This window comes from Equus quagga, chromosome 3 (assembly GCF_021613505.1).
Source record: "Equus quagga isolate Etosha38 chromosome 3, UCLA_HA_Equagga_1.0, whole genome shotgun sequence".
NCBI lineage: Eukaryota > Metazoa > Chordata > Mammalia > Perissodactyla > Equidae > Equus > Equus quagga.
Window position 1 is genome coordinate 55,191,548 of NC_060269.1, and position 19,746 is coordinate 55,211,293.

At 44.3% G+C, this 19,746-nt stretch overlaps 1 protein-coding gene across 6 annotated transcripts in view; it reads right to left on the bottom strand.

Moving 5' to 3' along the window:
- The window catches only part of MFAP3L (microfibril associated protein 3 like), a 42,222-nt gene extending 22,535 nt beyond the window's left edge, over positions 1-19,687 (bottom strand). For 2 of the 6 annotated variants that reach the window (XM_046656058.1, XM_046656056.1), the window contains exon 1: positions 18,914-19,110. The gene's annotated coding sequence lies outside the window, so the exon portion shown is untranslated. Of the gene's footprint in view, positions 1-9,158; positions 9,178-18,913; positions 19,113-19,580 lie in introns of those variants that run through there. The other 4 variants (XM_046656061.1, XM_046656059.1, XM_046656062.1 and 1 more) reach the window with 4 other exon arrangements.
- Positions 19,688-19,746: the final 59 nt, after the last annotated feature.

Below are 19,746 nucleotides of genomic sequence, written 5' to 3' on the forward strand. Positions count from 1 at the left end.
TGAATTGCTGAAGGAATCTCTCTCCAAAGGCAGACATTTGTATTCCAATTCTTTAGACCATGAAACTGAAGAGCTACCCTGGGGTAATAACTTAGTTGTAGACCACATATTTCCTCAGTGGCAAAGACGACAGTTTTCTTAGTGCCATAGACTTCCAAACTGCCCCCTGGACTTGACTGCTTTCCTGCCCACAGAGGCCAACATGTTACTCCACCAACAGGAATCACTGGCTAAGGGAGATAGCATAGGCTGCAACCACATGACAGACACCGTGCTATGACTTTGTAAATGTTTCTCCTTACTCGGCTAAACTTGTGGTTTCTTTTAACAGAGAAGTTGTAAAGCTGATCTCTTCAATAGAGAATGGTTGTTAAGAGCACAGCCCCGGGTTTTAGACAGACTGGGCCAGGATCCTGGATCTCACCACCTTAATCACTGTGTGTTTCTGGCCAAGTACTTACCAAGTACAGGACAAGTATAAGGATTCGTGATCAAATATACATAATGTATTTACACACTGCTCAGTGTGATGTATAAGAATTATTAACATAAGATATAAAGTACCTTTTACTGAAATCATGCTTCTCTGGTTGATTTTAACTTAGATCATTTAAAAGCCATACCTTGTTTTTGGTTTTAAGACATTATTGATTGCCATCCCATCACCAGAAATAATTACAAATGATTTTCAGACTGGGTCCTTTTGCAGGGACTCAGGTCTGAAAATACACGAGCTGCTCCTCCAGACAGACACTGGGCTCAGGGGCTGGGGTGTCTCATCTGACTCCCTGATGCCTACAGCAGAGCAGACACCTGACGAAATGGTTGGGAGAGAATCAGAGACAAGACAAAGTGGGACATAGGTTCTAATAAATATGTGTAATAAATATACTGTAACTTTTTTTTCACAATTAGAGAGACTGAAGCAAATAGAAGATACAACTGAGTTTTAAAATGCATAACTCGAGAGCTGTTTTCTAACAAAGGCGAGCCAAACTGGTTTCCCACTTTCAAACACATTGTGTTAGCAAGAATAAAGAGGAGGGAGGGGATACTGCTGTTCTCTTATATTCTAATAATGTCAGTAGGTGCTTTGGGCTAGAAACTTAGCAACTGTTCTGAAACTGTATCTAGTTCCCTTAGAGACCTTAAGATGCACAGAGGCAGAGATTTTCATTTTAATGCAGGAATGGCAGTTAGCAAACCCATTCTTCCCTCCCCCCATTCTCACTCCCATCCTTTCCCATTTCGAAAAGTTACTAAGGTACAGAAAACATAAGGTGTAAATATAAAAAATTTATAGGTTGCTTCAATCAAAGCATTTTCACTCTAAAACACCGTGAACATTTATTTTTGAAAATGAATCACTGAACTGATTAACATTAATCAATTAATAGCTTTTAGTAAGAATTCACCACATCTCATATCATGCCCTTTCAGTTCAGATTTTTTAAAAAAGTATTTATTATGTGCTGGGTGCACTGCCAGGGGTTTGGGGTAGACTGGGAATGCCACAAAATCCATTTATAATCTAGTAGGGAAGAGAGAGACGGCTAATTTCCATATGTTCTGCAGGTGCTATGAGCTTAGGGTCCGGTAAATAGAAGGAGAACCAGCCGGTCTGGGTGACACTAGGAGATGTTTGTTGATTGCCTATCCAGCATCCATTCCCAATTCCACCTTTGGCTTCCCACGAGTCCCAGAGCTCAGAGACTCCAGTCCTTCTAAACTTCCCACAGCACTTGCAGCTTTTACCAAACTTTTTTTTTTTTGAGAATGATTACTCCTGAGCTAACATCCGTGCCCATCTTCCTCTACTTTATATGTGGGACACCTACCACAGCATGGCTTGCCAAGCGGTGCCATATCTGCACCTGGGATCGGGACCGGTGAACCCCCGGCTGCCGAAGCGGAACATGCGCACTTAACCGCTGCGCCACCGGGGCGGCCCACTAAACTTCTGACACTCCTCCCTGGCCTATGATCTTGCATTTTTCTCAGTTTTGTGTTGAGAAAACTTCTCAACTACAAAGAGAGCTCCATGATGCAGGAACTCTGGCATACAGTTCCGTAGAATTTCCTTAATGCTGGGCCCCCACAGCAATGCTTACACACTTGCTGTTAGGAGCCGTCCTCACGTGGACTCCAATGGCAATCGTTTAAGAATAAACTCACAGTGAGCTGCCGGAAGAACATAAAGACGTCGTGTCACTTTAGTCATTGGGGAAAAATTCTACCAATCTACTTTGCTCAGCTTGTCAGATTTTACCGAGAGCATCATGAAAAGTTCAGTTAATAACACTATAACATTGTGAAAGACATTTTAGCCCCTAAAGAATAAACCGCCAGTACTATAATCCAGCAGCTTAAAATGCAGTCCTTCAAAACAGAAGAACAAAGGCCACAGATTCCCAAACCAGGGTTTAACAAAAGCTACAATGGACAAATTGTTAAGCTTCATGTGTTTGCTCACGGCCTTTGGGAAAACGGTCATAGAATACTTTTTTTCTATAAAGAAAGGGAAAATATTTAGCAAACATCAAATGTCCTTTCTTTAACTTGATCCCTTCCCTAACTCCCAACAACTGTATTAAATGTTTAATAAAATGCCTTGTTGAGTGTTATCTTTTGTTTTTCCATCTATAATAAGACATGACTATGGACCACGTATTTCTGGAGATGGGAGGAAAAGAGCCTCCTGTTTAAGGGCGTTTTGAACTAAATGAATATACATTATTGTTGTTTCTTGGCAGTGTTCATGCTGGCATTTTCCCACCAACTATGATGAATAATTTTAGAGTTACACAACTGGATTTTATAACAACATCTGCTGACAGCTACTACTATTTTCATTTGTGCATAAATGATGCCACTGGCACAAAGGCTGCCTTTCAGTGTAAGCCACATTCTTGATAGGTTTCTACTCAGGAAGCAAGGTGGGGAAATCTTCACTTCACGTGAAATGGAGACAGGCACTGAAACACTCATTACATCATAAAGGCTAACTTCTCCAAACTGGTGGCCTGCTGTGGCCATTTTAGTTATGGATATATTTCTGCAACTTCCTCTCCCATATGTCATAATTAATGAAAAATATCCATACTAGTCTCTTTTTTAAAACAGTATTTTAAAATGAGTTTCCTTTGCAATTTTTAAGAAAAAGTATAACAACAAAATTCTCACTAGCCCATTCTTTCTCCCCTAACTTCTTTCAAAATCAACGTACACTGGTTTTTAGGGAGTCAAGGTGAGGCCTGAATATGGACTATGGGAATCCAAAGTCAAAGGCCCAGAAATCTGTGGAACAAGAATTTCCCATAGCAATTACTGCTGTCCAGAATCAAATCATTTAAGTGCTAAATCAGCTAAGTGTTATCTCGATGTCCAGTCATAATACAGAAAGAGATTTATGCTGTCCTTCTTTCTTCCCAATACATGTTCTGGGAATTCATGTATCAATTGTCTGGGATTCTGGATGCCTCTAATCACACAAAAGTAATTCCTGACTCAGATGGCAAATGGGATCATTACATGAAATTATGGAAGAGCATCGCTTTTAGGTTACTTTTAGAAGCATCCAGACAGATCAATTCAAGTCAATACACATTAACGGAGAAATATCTCTGTGCCAAGCACAGAGGAGTGCCAAGGGTGAGGAATACAAAGGTAAGACACAGTCTCTCTTATCCAAGCGTCTAGTAGGGAGAGAGAGAAAAGTAAATCAACAATTAAAGACAGTGTGTAATTGCCCCATCAGAAAGGTGTCAAGGATCCTCTGTGATACAGGATAGGAGACCCAAGCAGTCTGGAAGGGCCAGGAAGAACTTTCTAGAAGAAGTGACCCTTAGTTTAATTATAAAGGAGTTCACCAGGTAGACCAGGGGAGAGAAGCTGACTCCAAAAGAGGAAGAGCATATTCAAAGACATGGCGATTAGAGAGAACCTACCAAAATTGGGGAAATGTATGTAATTAGGCACCACTGGGTGGTGTGTAGAAGAAAGGAGGAGGAAGTAGGCTGGTCCAGATAATGAAGGGAATGGTATGGAATATTGAGGAGGGGGTACACCCACAGGCTCTGGAAGTGGGAAGTGACACTTCCAGTTTTGTGTTTAGAAAGATCACCTTGCTCACAGTGTGACTGATGATGGAGAGGTGGCTAGGAACCTACTACAATATCCAGGAGGGAAAGAAAGAACAGGGGCCTGAACTAAAAGCAGTGGGGAAGGCAAGAAGTGGGCAGATCCAAAAGAGGTACAGGAATTAGAATGTAGAGGATTTAATGATTGACCATACAGCAGGCTAAAGTAACACCAGACCTGAGCAGTGGTGCCTCGGGTTATAGCGACAGTTCTCTGAGGAGAGGAGTGTCTCATTCGCCGAGAACCAGCGCCTGGCACTGTGAGTGGAATACACATGAATACATGAATTAGGAATTTCAACTAACAACTCCCTTGGGCAGCACTGCCTTCTTGCTGCTGCACTTGAATAAAGGCCTGTCTGCTGGCAGTGGCAGAGCAGAATCCATGGTGGCCCCTGCCTGGTCCCCTCACCTCTTCTAGCTTCGCTCTCTCCTCTCTGCAACTCCTGGCTGATGGAAGGAGTTGTGATGACAAGCAGGAGCAGTGCCACTTAAATTTATGAATTGTCACAAGTTGAGAGCTCTATGGCAGCATGTCATGGAAAGAATTAGGCCTGTCTTATGAAAGCAGTCGGCCCCTAGAAGGATAAATAGACCAAGGGAAGGTGACCTCATGGCATTCTTGGTACATCGTTTGTTTATTAACTATGTGGTATTAGGATAATTTCCAGCTACTTAATGGGTAGAACGAAATACATATCCTGACTTGCTGGACTGCTGTGAATGATTACCAGATGAGCTCTTTCAGCTCACTGAACAATTTAGAAGGAACTAGAACAAAAAGTCTCATTCCTACTCTATCAACTACACTAATGCGGAGGCCTCTACAAAATTTTATGCTCTGTTATTTTTTTGATCCACAAAAGGCACATACTTTTCAAAAACTGATCTGTTTAAAATCACTGTTTTTCAAACCTAAAAATGAACTATAGGCCCAGAGATGCCATCTTTGTAATACTTTATTTTTGATGGTGTATAACATTAAGAAACCATTCTTGGATCTTCATTACATTTTTTCCACATGGTACGTTTTTCTGATTAAAACTAAGAATGATACAAAATAAAGGTCTCAGAAATATAATGATTCATAAAGGAGGAAGAGAAAAAGAATTATATTAAAGGCTTTCCTGTATAGATATAATGATTATCTAATTAGGCAAGATAAAAACAGGTCTACCACACATATTGGTTCACAGAACTAGAATATCAGATCTGGAAAAACTTGGATGTCTTTTCATAAAGTTTTTTCTTCATATAACATGAGAAAGGGAGGCCCACAGAAGGTAAGTGATTGCCCAGTCATACAATTTAGTGGCTCAGAACCAGGATAAAAAGCTCAACGCCCAGATCAGGCCTGACATTATATGAAAATCTCTTGGTTCCATAAAGGCAATTTTTAAGTTGTTCCAGTAGTCTGAGACATGCAACAAGGGTTATTCTAAGTGCAGGTCTATCTTTTAGAAGAGTTTATTGATGTTTTTGTGTGTATTTAATTTCTTCAAATTCTCATTCTAAACGAACAGTCTAAAATAGTTTTGGGCCCAATTAATGTAAAACCTTAATTGATCAGAGAGACATTTCCTCAGAAATCTGATGATCTAGGGAATAATCAAAATCTGGTAACTGAATACCAATGAGGTAGTTGCTCTGGTGGATGGTGCCTTCATGATACCACGCCAATCCCCAAAACACACCATGATGCAGACAAAAGGGTTAGGATGCTGTCTTGGCATTTTTCTTTCATCTTTGACACCATCATTATCAGATTCCATATTGAACCTAAGGCTGGTTCAGAAGCTGTTTCTGTCTTTCTCTGCCTGTCTCCACCACTAGATATTTTTTCCAGCATCTCTCCTTTAAAAAATTATGTCCTTTCAAAACATTCTCCCTACTCATTTACAGGGTGTATATAGTGAGATTAAATTTTCATTCTAGTCCAATTAATTTATGTTACCTGCTAATCTACAGCACTACTTCTGCCAATTTTCAATGTGCCTTATTTTAATTTCATCTCAAACCCATTTCCAGAGAAGTTCCTGATGTATTTAGTATACAAGCTCCTATACTCAGAGTGAAGCCAGGCAGGAGCAGATGGATATGTGGAAGCCTGGACACATCAGTGAGTCAGAACTCTCCTCTGGCCAGAGGATCCCATGTATCGGGGAGGTGTTTTGTGAGGTGCTGACCCCTAGCTGCCTGCCTGCAAGTCCAGGTCGGCCGGCACTCTGCCTGGATGGAGGAGGCAAACACATGTGCCCTGTGCAGCCTGCAGAACACACTGGTCAATAAGTCAGAGGGCAATATTCTTAATTTCCTAAATATGATTCATGGTTGGAAGCAATTGTGAATTTACACTTTCTTGCTGTTTCTGGCATACTTCGTCAACTCTTACGGCTTTGATAGTGAAAGGACCTTTCTCAATTCCCCCATCTGATCGTACTCAGATGGGTTCCCAACTGGCCATGTATAATGCCCCTGTCTGGAACTGGAGGGCAATTTTCCACAGAAACAATTTTATAAAGGTTGGTCGATTATTTTGTGGTCAGACAGTCCACGATAAAACTACTTCATTATGAGTGTGAAGGACAGCATTAATGGTACCCAAGCAAGACACAGAGGAACATCTAAGAGGAATACATCCAGTATTCCAAGTGACAACCAGTGTGAAGAGGAACTTGCTACGGGTCTCCTTGTAGCCAGGGAGCAGAGATCCTATTACAGCAAAGGTTCCTGGGATAAGAAATGGCATGGGCCCTGAGGTTAAGGTCATGAACAAAAATTTTGGGGTGGAGTGTGAAGAGGAGACCCGTTTAGCATTTTAGCATTAAGTCCCACAAACTGGGAGTGAGGATACTAGCTCCTTTCCTCAGTTTTGCCATTTACTAGTAGGTGACCTCTGGGAGTCAGCTGATCCCTCTGAGCTGCAGACCCTTCCAAATCTGGCATGCTATGACCACAACAACCTGGGGTGTGATGGGGCAGATGAACGGAAGAAACGGTGAGGGGTAGAGAGAAGAGAGAAAGAGCAAGGAAGTTTTTCATGTACACATGAAGATCTCATTGCAGGAAATTCAACCAGGGTAAAGCACTGCGATCACCAAGCCATTTGTGATATGGCAGATGGTCCAGGAACTGGCTTATGCACCATAAAGCACATGGTAACTTGTTCTCCATAGGGAATGCAACCTCTTTTGTGTTCCTTCCATCCTGGACAACATTATGAAGGAGAAAATTGACTCATGCTACCAAAGCCTTTGGACCCCCCCATCCAAACCCTCCAGATACCCTCACTGCAGTGCAGAGGTGAGTCAGCTCAGATTCCTGTAGGGCTCCTGTAGAGCTGGGCAGGATGGGTCAGCGGGGAGGCTGCCAGGCAGGGATGCTCCTCAGGGCTACAGCTGCAGGCTTCTCCCCTCTCCTCAACCCTGCTCCAGGGGCAGCTCAGAGCAAGGACAGAGCCTCACTGCTCTCACCTTGCTACCTGGACTAAGAGCAGGTGATTACCTTAGTGCCTGTGGCCACACCACTGACCCAATCTTTCCTCTTCAGAACAAGCACCACTGGCTGGGTAAAGCTTTGCTGTACCACTGACAGGCTGACCAAGGCGCACCATCACCCCTGTTAAAATCTTCATTTCACTTGATTATTCATTACAGATTGGTCTGCTCTTGCAATTTGAGGGTATAATTTTTATCATTAACAAATTTCCACTATACAAAAATGTGCTTGGTGCTCAAATATCTGTTGACTGTCTAGGCACCAGGCATTCATTACTTATTGTTTCAAATGACTAGTAACAATCTGTGCATGGGGAAGCCTCAAAGGAAATTAAAATAAAGCAATTACGCTCTTCAGTTATTACAATGTATACTTCCAGGGGTTCCTCATTCAGGGGTAAAAGCCGGAGAATGCCTTCCCATGGCCTCTATGATGTCCGGCCCCTGGCTGCGTCGCAGTCTTCATTTCTGACCTCTCAACCCCTTGCCCACTCCCCACCAGGCACCCTGGGCTCCGCTAATCCTGGAAGGTGCCAGGTACACTGGAACCCTTGCACTTACAATTCCATCTGTCTGGTATGAGTTCCTGGATACCTGCAAGGCTCACTCCCACGCTTCCTTTCTCTCAGGCCTCTGCTCAAATGTCACCGCATCAGCAAGGCCCTCTCTAGTCATCTTACATAAAATATGTGTCCCACGGCCCATCACTCTCTGTCCATCTTTACCCTGCCTTTTCCTTCACAGCATTAACTACCATGTCTATACACGTGTCTGCCCCTATCAAGCTGTGAGCTCCTGGAGGGCTGGGCCTCTGTAGACATTGTTCATTGCCATATCCTCCATGTCTGGAAACATGCTTCACTCAGAGCAAGCACTTGGATATCTGCCAGGTAAATTTATACTACTTCTACATCCTTTAATTTAGACAGGTTTCTAATTCACTGGGCATTTGCAAATTCCACCCATTTCTTAGAAGTCCTAGGTAAATATGTCTATTCTTTACCAAAACTAACTTTAAAATATTAAACAAGATTTCTTTGAGAGTGAGTCTTTAGAAATGCATCCTGCGGCCGGCCCCGTGGCTGAGTGGTTGAGTTCATGTGCTCTGCTCTGGTGGCCCAGGGTTTCTGCGGTTCGGATCCTGGGCGCAGACATGGCACCACTCGTCAGGCCATGCTGAGGTGGTGTCCCACATAGCACAACCAGAGGCACTCACAACTAGAATATACAACTATGTACTGGGGGGCTTTGGGGAAAAGAAGAAGAAAAAAAAGAGAAGATTGGCAACGGATGTTAGCTCAGGTGCCCATCTTTATTAAAAAAAAAAAAAAAAGAAACGCATCCTTTCCATACAGTGAGCCCTGAGAGGCTCCGAATATGGCCCTGGGAGAAGAGGCTTTGGAAATCTGGTCTGTCAGAGGACTCGGGGCTGTTGGTGGAAATGAGTAAAGTTTATGGGGACTATTTTCGATGCCTGAAATATACATTCTTATTATTGTTGAAATGAAAAGCAACTGCCTACTTAACTAATACTTCAAAATGTCGAAATCATCCCGCAGTCTTCATCTCTCTGGCTGTTTGATTGAGGCCATTCAGATTCACAGCATAGGAATGGGATCGCCTGGGCCTTCTTCTTTCACCAGAATAAGATTTCATCTATTTGAAAAAATATGCTCAATAACTGGAGAGGGTAGTTTAAAAAGCTTCTCCTCCTTCCTCCTTTACCAGCCCATTATCACAAAGTGGAATTGCATAACGAACAGTTCTCTGAATCACACATGCCAAGTGTTTTTAATAGACTCTCACTAAGGACCGGATCTTAGTGAAAAACAGGTCAGAAGAGATCCTGTAATTCAAACTCTACTTGGTTTACTTCTTATTAAGAGCATGACAACGATGTCTCTTAGGCTTACCTAGCATTTATGGTTTAGAAAACACTCTCACAGATGTTATCCCATCTGAGCCCCAAAGTCATCCTCTGACATGGGCAGGCCTGTGCGGTTCTGTCCACATGGACAGTGAAAGAAGCGGAGGCCAAGCCAGAGACCCAGGAGAAGCCCCTCGAGAGCCACGTCCTCTGACTCTCACTCCAGGGCTCTTGTAACCTGTACACAGCGATCAATGAGCGAATACCACAGCTTAGGCGAAGTGTCTAGATGCCATGGATGTCCAAAGTGTCACACTTATCATTTTAAAGCAATAATTTAAAAATATTGTTATTATTTAAAAATTTTGTACATAAGAGCAATACTTTTCAAAATTTGGTTGGATCTAGACAATCTTCTGGGTGGCTTTAGTGCATATCCCAAGATTAATCTTCCCCTAAAGTTAAATCGTTTTCAATAAATTATCTTAACAAAACACCAGAAGGAAGTTGAAAATATGGGTTCAACGCTTTCCACACAGAATTTTTTTTTTTTTTTTGAGGAAGATTAGCCCTGAGCTAACTGCCAATCCTCCTCTTTTTGTTGAGGAAGACTGGCCCTGAGCTAACACCCATGCCCATCTTCCTCTACTTTATACGTGGGACGCCTACCACAGCATGGCTTTTGCCAAGCGGTGCCATGTCCGTACCTGGGATCCGAACCAGTGAACCCCGGGCTGCCGAGAAGTGGAACGTGTGCGCTTAACCGCTGTACCACCGGGCCAGCCCCTCCACACAGAATTTTTGAAGGAAGCTTTGCTTTTCTTTTGGCTTTGATGGGAGAAAGCCCTGCTAGGCTGAGCATACTCTCTAGGTGTTCTCAATGATTTCTCAGCTGGGCAGTCAGATTCATCTAAGTGATAAAAACAGTTAGGAGCCAGTCATATCAATTAAGCAGAACTCAAAGTATTTCTGAGGCTACTATCATCAGTTTAGTACCAATTGCCGCGGGGATTAAAAAAAATTTAGACCAGATCTTTCCCCTACAGGTGCTTAGAATCTTGATGATACCTGCATACAAAGCAAAACATAATTAAGCACTAAACTGGGTAAATACCACAAAAATTCAGAGGAGGCCCAGCTGGAAAGGTCACAGAATGTTCCCTGGGGTTGGCCAAGTCTTGAAGGATGAATAAAGGAGAAAGGACAGTTTCCCCAGCAGGAGTAAAGGCTTCGTTTAGACAAGCAGAGGTGGAAATAAACACGGCATGCCAATTAAAAACAAAAATCTCTGTGACAGTGTGTTTTAGCAAGACTTATGCAGTGGATCCGCTGGGCATGCCCATCTCAAGAAGTCTGGGATAGTAGGACACTCCTCCAGAAATTCTATTTAATAAGAAGGCCCCTAGGGCTTTTTAGGACAAATGATAAAGAGGACTCTGGGACAGATGATCCATTACTTAGGAAGTAAAAACTAACACCCCAGTGAAAGAAGGGAGACAGGCATAACCTGGAGGTAGAGATGACACGCCCTACAAAGAAAGGAGGGAATCAAAAGCCCACTGTAGGTCCTGGGTTCTGATACTCAAGGAGAAATGCTCAGCCCTCAGTAAAGCAAAGGACTGGTAATACTCAAACGTTTTCTGGAAATTAATTTCAAGTTCCTCGACAGTGTTTTAAAATGGAGAAAAACATGTTACCTTTGGGACGTCTAACAAGGACTAGACTCACTCAGAGACCAAGTAATCTAATGTGAAGGAAAAAACCTTGTCTCCAACTTGGGACTGTCAACAGGAAGGACAAAAAGGTGTGCTGGGAGAGGGCAAGAGCAGAAGTGCAGCCATGGCCAGTAAGGAGGCAATGTAGCCCAGGGCCCGCTTTAGCAAGGAGGCAGAAATTTACAAAGTGAAATTAACAAGAGCAGCTGAGAAGCAAGAAAGTTCAATGGTTTATAGATGTTTAAGGCACCCCCCCCCCCCCCCCGACGTGTAAAGACCTAGAAGGAAGTTCTGGGTGAAGCTTGGAACCAAGCACTAATGCAGTCTTCACTCATGACCTTCCCCTGCTGAGGACCAGGGAACGTGGGTTTTGCATCTTCAAGAGAGCACAGTCACTGTACATCTACCTACTTCTTTACAGGTGAGCCAGGCCTCTGGGAAGAAAGGAGTTAGCTGGTCAACTTGGGACGGTTCCCAATGCCACAGATATTAAAGAGCTCTCGCTAGAGGGGACAGAAAGTACATACTTGGGAATAGATGCATCCCATCTCGTCTAGGGGAGGTACTGCATGAACTGATGAGAATGATGTGAATTAGCCCCAGCCTGGGCCCTCCACCCTGTCTGAACTGGGTGGGCCCTATCGATGGGTAATTCTGGAGCACTTCATCCCAACCCATTTACTTTCTTAAGGAGAAAAACCTTCCCTTACACTTTTTTTTCCCCTCAATGGATGGAAAGAGTGGGACTATATTTAAGCATCTGCTCAGCAAGCTTCTTTTCCACTGATCACAAAGAGTCAACTTCAGCCCAGTTTCTACACGAGTTACCTTCTAATCTGGAATTAGGGAAGTCCACCCGACACCAATATCATTTCAGTCTCACTAACAAGCCCTGAACACCTCTGTCCAGAAGCTGGAGAACCATCAGGGAATTAATTCTTCTTTCTTTCTTTGATGCCTCCTTTACAAGGTACGTGCCCTGTGACGATGAACTTCTGACTTCTTCCCTCACACACAGCTCTGCATTTGGGCTTTCCTCCTCCTCTGCTGCTTTAGCTCCCTCTGGTTAAGCACAAGCAGAGGAAGTTAGTGTCTCTGGTACTGCAAAGCCTTGTGCTCGGTAGGAGAGCCCTCGAGAGCTGCTCTAAGGTTGTGATTCTTTTGGTAGGGTGTGCCTTCCACCCTTCTGCGGACCTGAGAGAGATAATCCAGTTACATGGGAGTTGTTTAAGATGCCTCCTTGCCTTCCGTGCCCACATGTCTACCACGTCCCTGGTCTGTCCATGGTTTATGTGCTCATCATCGCTGACCGGCATCACTCTAACAGACTCTTTCCTCACTGACCTGCCTCTAGTCTTGCCTGCCTCTAATCCACATACCATGTTGTTGCTGACGTTAGCTGACTCTAAAAGATCTGATTTAAAACATATTCCATGTCTTCATTTTGTCACTAGCATAAAACTAAAGTCCTTGGCCGGACATATATGATGCTTCATGGTCTGACTCCCATGCACCTCTTTAACCTCATCTCTGGAGCTTCCCCCCACCCCCATCATGTACCCTTTCCTGAGCTCCCTGTAGCCCCCACAACACCTTTGTGCCTCCAGCTGGCCATCCTGCCGTTCTTAACCTTGCACATCTGGCAAACCCCTACTTAGCGGTTAGCAAGTCTTGGTTTAAAAGCTCCCTAAGATTCCCCAGGTAGCCCCAGACACTCCTTTTCTCACTGACCTTTACCCATAACTTCATATTTTCACTGTAACTGATTTTTGGCACATCTATCCCTCCAATAGATTATAAGCTTGCAGGTTATCAATATTTGTTGAATTAATTGATGAATTAATGAATGGCTGATAGAGACTTATCTGAAGACACAGATTTGGAGACATTGGTGTATGGGCTATTGATGCAGTCAGGAAAAAAAACTCACCCAGAAGGAACGCAGTAGGCCACAAGATGAGAAGACTAAGGTTAGAACCCAGAAAAAAGAGAGTGAAAACCCTCAAAGACAGAGGGGAAAAAAAAAAAGCAAGCCTGGAGAGAACTAGGGGCATGTATCCCAGAGATCAAGATTCAAGAAAAAGGGAATGGTTTACACTAAGCCGGTCCCTTACAGTGGAAAACAACAGTTATTACATGATTATATATGGAAGTTTGGGTAAAAATCTTAGTTATGCAAATAGAGCTACACAATATAGGTACACTGTTTTGTTTTTATTAAGATAAATCTTAATCAAGTCTTACTGTTGTTTCCAGTATCAGACTTTGCCAGCCCAGGGCTTCATTTACCATGTCGTCTGAAAAATGTATTTTCCTCCTCCTAATTTTTTTCTCACATATAGTTTAGTTTCAATTCAGAGCCACTCCTGTATCACTAAGGTAGAAGATGTCTTTCTTTTTTAAGGATTGGCACCTGAGCTAACAACTGCTGCCAATCTTCTTTTTTTTTTTTCTGCTTTTATCTCCCCAAATTCCCCACGGCACATAGTTGTGTATTTTTAGTTGTGAGTACTTCTAGTTGTGCCATGTAGGATGCCTCCTCAACGTGGCCTGATGAGCAGTGCCATGTCCGCGCCCAGGATCCGAAGCAGCGAAACTCTGGGCCACCGAAGCGGAGCGCGCAAACTTAACCACTCGGCGACGGGGCCGGCCCCAAGAAGATTTCTTCAGTTTAGATTTTCCAGACATACAGAGATGTCAACTCATCCAGACTATAAGTTTTTACAGGATAGACATTAAGCCTTTGTACATAAAAGAGACTGAAGAAATGTTTGGAAAGAATGACTGAATTTCTTATATTTAAACGCAGCAGTTAGGTCATCTGGTATCATAGCTGTCACCCATCCCCGCCAAATATGGAGCTCATGGCAAACACTGCTACTGGATTGTGACCATTTCCTAGTGGAGCCTGTACAAGCCCACAATATTACAACCAACTGGTCAGAGTTGGCCTAGGTGACATCGCATCATTCTCAAGTTAACTATGTTAAATTTGAGCTTTCACAGCTCTCTGCTAACGTCTGCATGAGCAGCAGAGCAGCTGCCGGCTAAGAGGACAACGAGCAGAAAAAAAGCAGTCAAAATGTGACTTGGCCCTTGTGTTTTACTGTCTATGACGTTCTTAAACTGTAAATAAAAATTTTCTTATGCTATTATTTCACACATGCACTCAAATGTTATTTCAGATCAATTCAGAGAACTGAATTATATAACATGCTGGTTCCAGATCTCTATCCATCACTGACCACCTCTGGTGAGACACCCTTTCTCAAACTGCCCTGTGAAACTTGGGGTTCAGCTCTACACGGCTTTCTTAGGAAGACAAATCAATCTGGCAGCGGTCTGTTCATTACATATTCCTGTTTAAAAATCCTTAGCTGGTTTCCCAGAGTTGATCCATAACAGGATAAAGTCCTTGCATAATATGAGTTCATCACAACGAAAGGAGTACTTCATACCCCTTCTCCTGCCCCTGTCCATCTTTCCATAATACAAAATCTTTCTTTGCATATGGTCGTATTAGCTTCCTACGGCTCCTTTCTATGGCACCAAGTCACAAACTTAGTGACTTACAAATTTGCTTATGAGCTTTCAGTTCTGTGGGTTAAAAGTTCAACATGGGTCATGATGGGCTAATCAAGGAGTTGGCAGGGCTGGTTCCTTCTGTAAGCTCTAGGGGAACATCTGTTTCCAAGCCTTTGCCAGCTTCTATCGGCTGCCCACACTCCTTGGTTTGTGGCCCCCTTCCTTGCCCAAAGTCAGCAATGGCCAGACAAGTCTTTCTCACATGACAACACTGTGACACTGACCTCTGCCTCCCTCTTTCATTTATAAAGACTCTCATGATTACATCTCATGGGTCCACTGGATAATTCAGAATAATCTATTTCAAGATCCTCAACTTAATCGCATCTGCAAAGTCGCAGAGGGGATATTATTTTTGGGGGGCATTATTCTAACTACCATAATGGTGTTTCTTCTGCCTGGAGAGTCCACTTCTATGCTTAAAAGACTCCTAACCAATTCCTTAGGCATTCCTTAAGATTCTATGTTAATATCACGGTGTTCATGAGGCCCCCTCCTCCTCCAACCCAAGAAGCTCATTCCTATGTCTCCTTAGTCGTGTACATACACCTCTCCTGGAGCACTTATTTTGTACCGTAGTTTATTTGTCCTCAAGCACGTCTCTGACTAGATTATGAGTCACCAGTTTTATTTGTTTTTGCAGCCTCAAGGGCCTAACCAGAAAAGATTGGGGAAGAAAAATGAACGTGATACTTAATGAGTAAAGACCTCAGGTGTAGGCACAGGCACAACCAATGAATTCACAGGACTTCTGTTTTGAGTATAACTTAGAAACTAGCTGTGACAGCTCTTAACTGGTTATCACATAATCAGCCAGCCCCCCCAATCCTTTAACCATTCCAGGGAGGTATAATAGTATGGGGGATCAGAATTTACCATCCCCAAATGTGTTTCTTTCACTTCACTATTTTTAAGAACTAAAGAATCAGAAAGAAACTTTGACCTTCTCTCTAACTGCCTAAAAGAATTTAAGATAGAAGGCCTGTTTCAGGAAGGAGTTATCACCACAGATAACTATAATGGTAGATAGGGAGGAACCAAGCAAGGCCCATTTGGTCAAAGTCTTCCCCAGGTCCCATTGTCTTTGCAAGGTTTGGCAAACATTTGTTTACCAAACATTTGCTTTTCTATCTCCATGTGAATTACCTTTTGCTCCTTTGAATTCCAAAACCACATCCTCCTTTGTCTTTAGCCAAAGAAGGTATATAAGTGGTGGCTTCAGGCATTTTAATGAGTTTCTCAGTTTTCCTGGGTTTCCCCCATGTACTCAGGTTATCAAATTTGTTTGATTTTCTCCTGTTATTCTGTCTCATGTCAATTAATTCTTAGACCAGCCAGAAACACCTAGAGGACAGAGGACTATTTCTTCCTCCCCTACAACACCAAAATTAAAAATTAAAACACCAAAAATAAAACTGTTTGCATCTAAGGCTATTTCTAACTTTAATGCCATTTGCCATGGATCACAAAATGTCAAAGTTTTAAGTGTCCTCTTGGGCTTGGCTAGAAAAGGGCAAGCCACACCCCAAGTGCTTGGTTAGATGTCAAGTTAGGGAAGTGATATTATCCGCATGATTCTGAATTCCAAAAAAATGACACTCATGTAACAAATCTGAACTGTACCATGTTGGAGGTTGAAAGCAACTTTACCACAATACTTACTGGGTATTTCAGTATCTGGAAGTTCTTGCATTGAAAAAATAGACCCAAAAGTTCAAATTAAACAAATTTTAAATAGCCTCAAGTATTTAAATTGCAAGCCAAACAAGGAGTTGAATAAATTAAGGTCAGGTGAACGGGGGAGGGGCAAGATCTATTTTTAAAGGCAACAGTTTCCTATAAATATCTAATGTCACTAACACCATCATACAGTATAGAATCTAAAGACATGGAAATCAAACTAAAAATTATGGGCCCAGCAGTTGAATTGCAAGAACCCAACAGTTAGGTACAAAAAAGCAGAAATCATCACCTATTTCCTAATTCGAATACAAAGTCAACTTTGCTATTTTTTTCTTCATCAGGAATAATAAAACCCCTCTTCAACCTAAATCCTGTTGGTTTTGTTAGTTTCTGGTTAGCAGACTCCCTTCTCTCGTGGAAGTCTTGAAGCTATGAGTGGTGTTTAAAAATGCCTTTTGTTAAATTTCATTCTTTCCTAACACTGAAAAAATAGTTAGGATTTTTAGATCCAAAAGAGGGCCCTTTTATCTGTATTAAACCTCACCATTCACAAAGGGGAAACTAAGGCCTTGCTGCTCCCTCTAGGTCAGGAAAAACCCGAGGCTGAGTGGAGAGCGTACTGACTTCCACTTGGGAATGCAGCCTGAGAACACGAGAGCTGCTGCACAGATAAGTTGGCATACATGCAGTACTTCATGGCAGATTTTAAACGTGATGTGTTTTTATAGAAAAGGGAAGCACAATTTCTTAATATTTGTGTTGGGATTTCTCAAGTTTCTAAACTTTTCTAGAAACATATTTACAAATACATTTAGGAGCAATGAACACCACCAACCAAACTATTTGGTTAAAATGGAGGACTGCAGGTCTAAACTGTAGAAAGAGTAAGCATGTTGTTGCTATTGCTGTTGTCATCTTGACATTTCAAGCCTTTCCTGCTATTAAATCTCTGTTATGTACAGGCATAGTACAGAGACCACCTGGGTACCCAGAGTATCTGGGATCAGAGCTGGAGCTACCTCAGGCAAGAACAAACATTAAAAGTTATTCATAACCCAATGAAAAGTCAGTGCACCTCAAAAGTCTACTAAGCTCTACCAAGAACCCAAACAAGAAGTTTCGTAATAAGCTTAATAAAAAAAAGTGACTGAACCCACTAAGTGGTGCTTATGAAAACAGGCTTGAAAATTTAGCTTTACTTAGAGGTGGAACTCACTCCCACTAAAAAAAGGATTGTTTCCCTTGCTCCTATGAGATCCAATAATCCTACGAGTGGGAATGGTAGTAATGTTTTAGGAAAACCAACACTGGAAATCGCAGTGGGACCTACAAGTTGCATTTTCTGTGCGAGTAAAATACCAGTAGAACTACATTGTTCTAACTTACTCTCTCCTGAAAATGAATTTCCTTCCATCTTGCATTTCGTCCTGAAAAATTTTACTATGTTCAGCATAGTAGCAACTGAAAAAAAATGTGTTTCATCTAGAAACAAATGTGAGAACACTTTACCAGAAACATTGCGCTTCTACAACGTTTGGTTTCCAAGTTCCTAATAGAAAGCTAAGATAACGCAAAATAAAGATTGCCACAGTAACCAAACTTTTCTGTTAACAAGTATCCTTAAAAACAAAGACAGTTCAACCGTAATGATTATTTTCTACAGAGTGAGCAGATAATGGAGCTGCAAACATTCTTCATTTTTTGCTAGCTTGCTTAATACATCTTGCAAATTGCAAGCTCAAGTTTTTGGAGGCGAAGGCAGGTTAACGGTCGAGCTTAAAATAAACCAGCTCTGCAATTATTTTGTTTTTTAAGCCGTGAAGCACGTTTCCCCATTTCACGCCATGAAGCAATTCGATGTCAACTTGCTTTGGAGTCAAATGCGACAAACTCTGCGAGCTCCAGTCGCGAGGCGGCGGCTCGCGGCGCCCACAGCTTCCCGCACTCCTGCAGCATCAGGACGCGTGTTCTCCCGGCTCCTGACGCGGAACCCGCACTCAGGGCTTTCGGGGCCCGGGACAGCACACCCTCCCCTCCGTCCCGGGGAAACTGAGTCACGGTGACTCGAACGATCTGGAGTCTGCGAAGGCCCCCGCCGCTCCTTGGCTCCCCTTCCTCCCGGAGACCCGGGAATCTCCTCGGCAGCGCGCGGTAGACACTGCGCTCCTCGCCATAGGAAGGTTATGGCACAAGGCTGAGACGCGCTAGCCCCAACCCGCCGATCCCCAAGTCCCGCCCCGCAAGCATCTCGAAACATCCTACGACCCCCAGGAACCCGCTGCTGGGACCTCGCGGCGCAGCCTCCGCCAGCCCAAGCGCCCGAAAGTTCCGCGGCCCCGGCGGCGGCAGCCACTCGGCCGCCCACCCCGTGCGGGGCTCCCTGCCACCTGCGCCCCTCCGCCCCAGCTCGCCGGCGCCCCCGCCAACCTGACGCCGCCTCGCCACTCAGGTGGCCGCCGTGCGCCCCTCGCCATGGCCAGCCTGTGAGCTGCCGCTGCGCCGCGCTCCACACCCGACACGCGGCAGCGCCTACTGCGGGCGAGCCGCCTTCGCCCGCGCCTCGCAGCGATGCGGGCTGCGCCGCGGGAAGCCGGGAGTGCGGAGCTTCCCACCTACTGGAGCCGGAGCCGGCCGGTGCCGAGCATGCCCAGTGCGGCGCGCCGGGCGGCGCGCAGGCTGGGGCCGGGCGGTGTGTCGCCGCCGGGTTTTCGCGGCAGCCACGGGCGGGGGGCGGAGCGGCGGCGCGGGCGAACCCGTGGGCGCGGCGGCTCCGCCCGCGGAGGAGAGGGGCGGGCCGAGCGTGCCGGGATGCCCCCCGGGCAGTCCGCGCAGCCTCTGGGCGGGACTCCGCGGGCCCCGGGGCTCCGGTGCGGCACGCCGCGGCTGTTACTGGAGCGCAGGGCGCCTACTTCCGACGCGGTCGCGCTTGGGCAGCGTGACTGATAATTGTCGGGGGCGGGGCGCTCCCGGGGCTTCCACTGCAACTTTTCTGAGCGTCGCGTCCCATGAGTGTTCAGGGACACCCAGGAACAGGCTTCTCCGGATCCCATCCTGGGACACGAGGGAGAACCAACCAACCGACCTCCGAACCTACCCCGTCTCCAAGGCCGTCTGTCAAGCCGCGTTGCAATCAAAAGCTTCGCAGGCCTCCCCGGGTGTCTCTGCTGTCTAGTCTAAAGCCCACACACAAGAGACTGGAAGAAAACACGGCAGGACGTTCACTGGTGGCTTCTGACTGGGAGGTTTCCAGGGATTCTTAA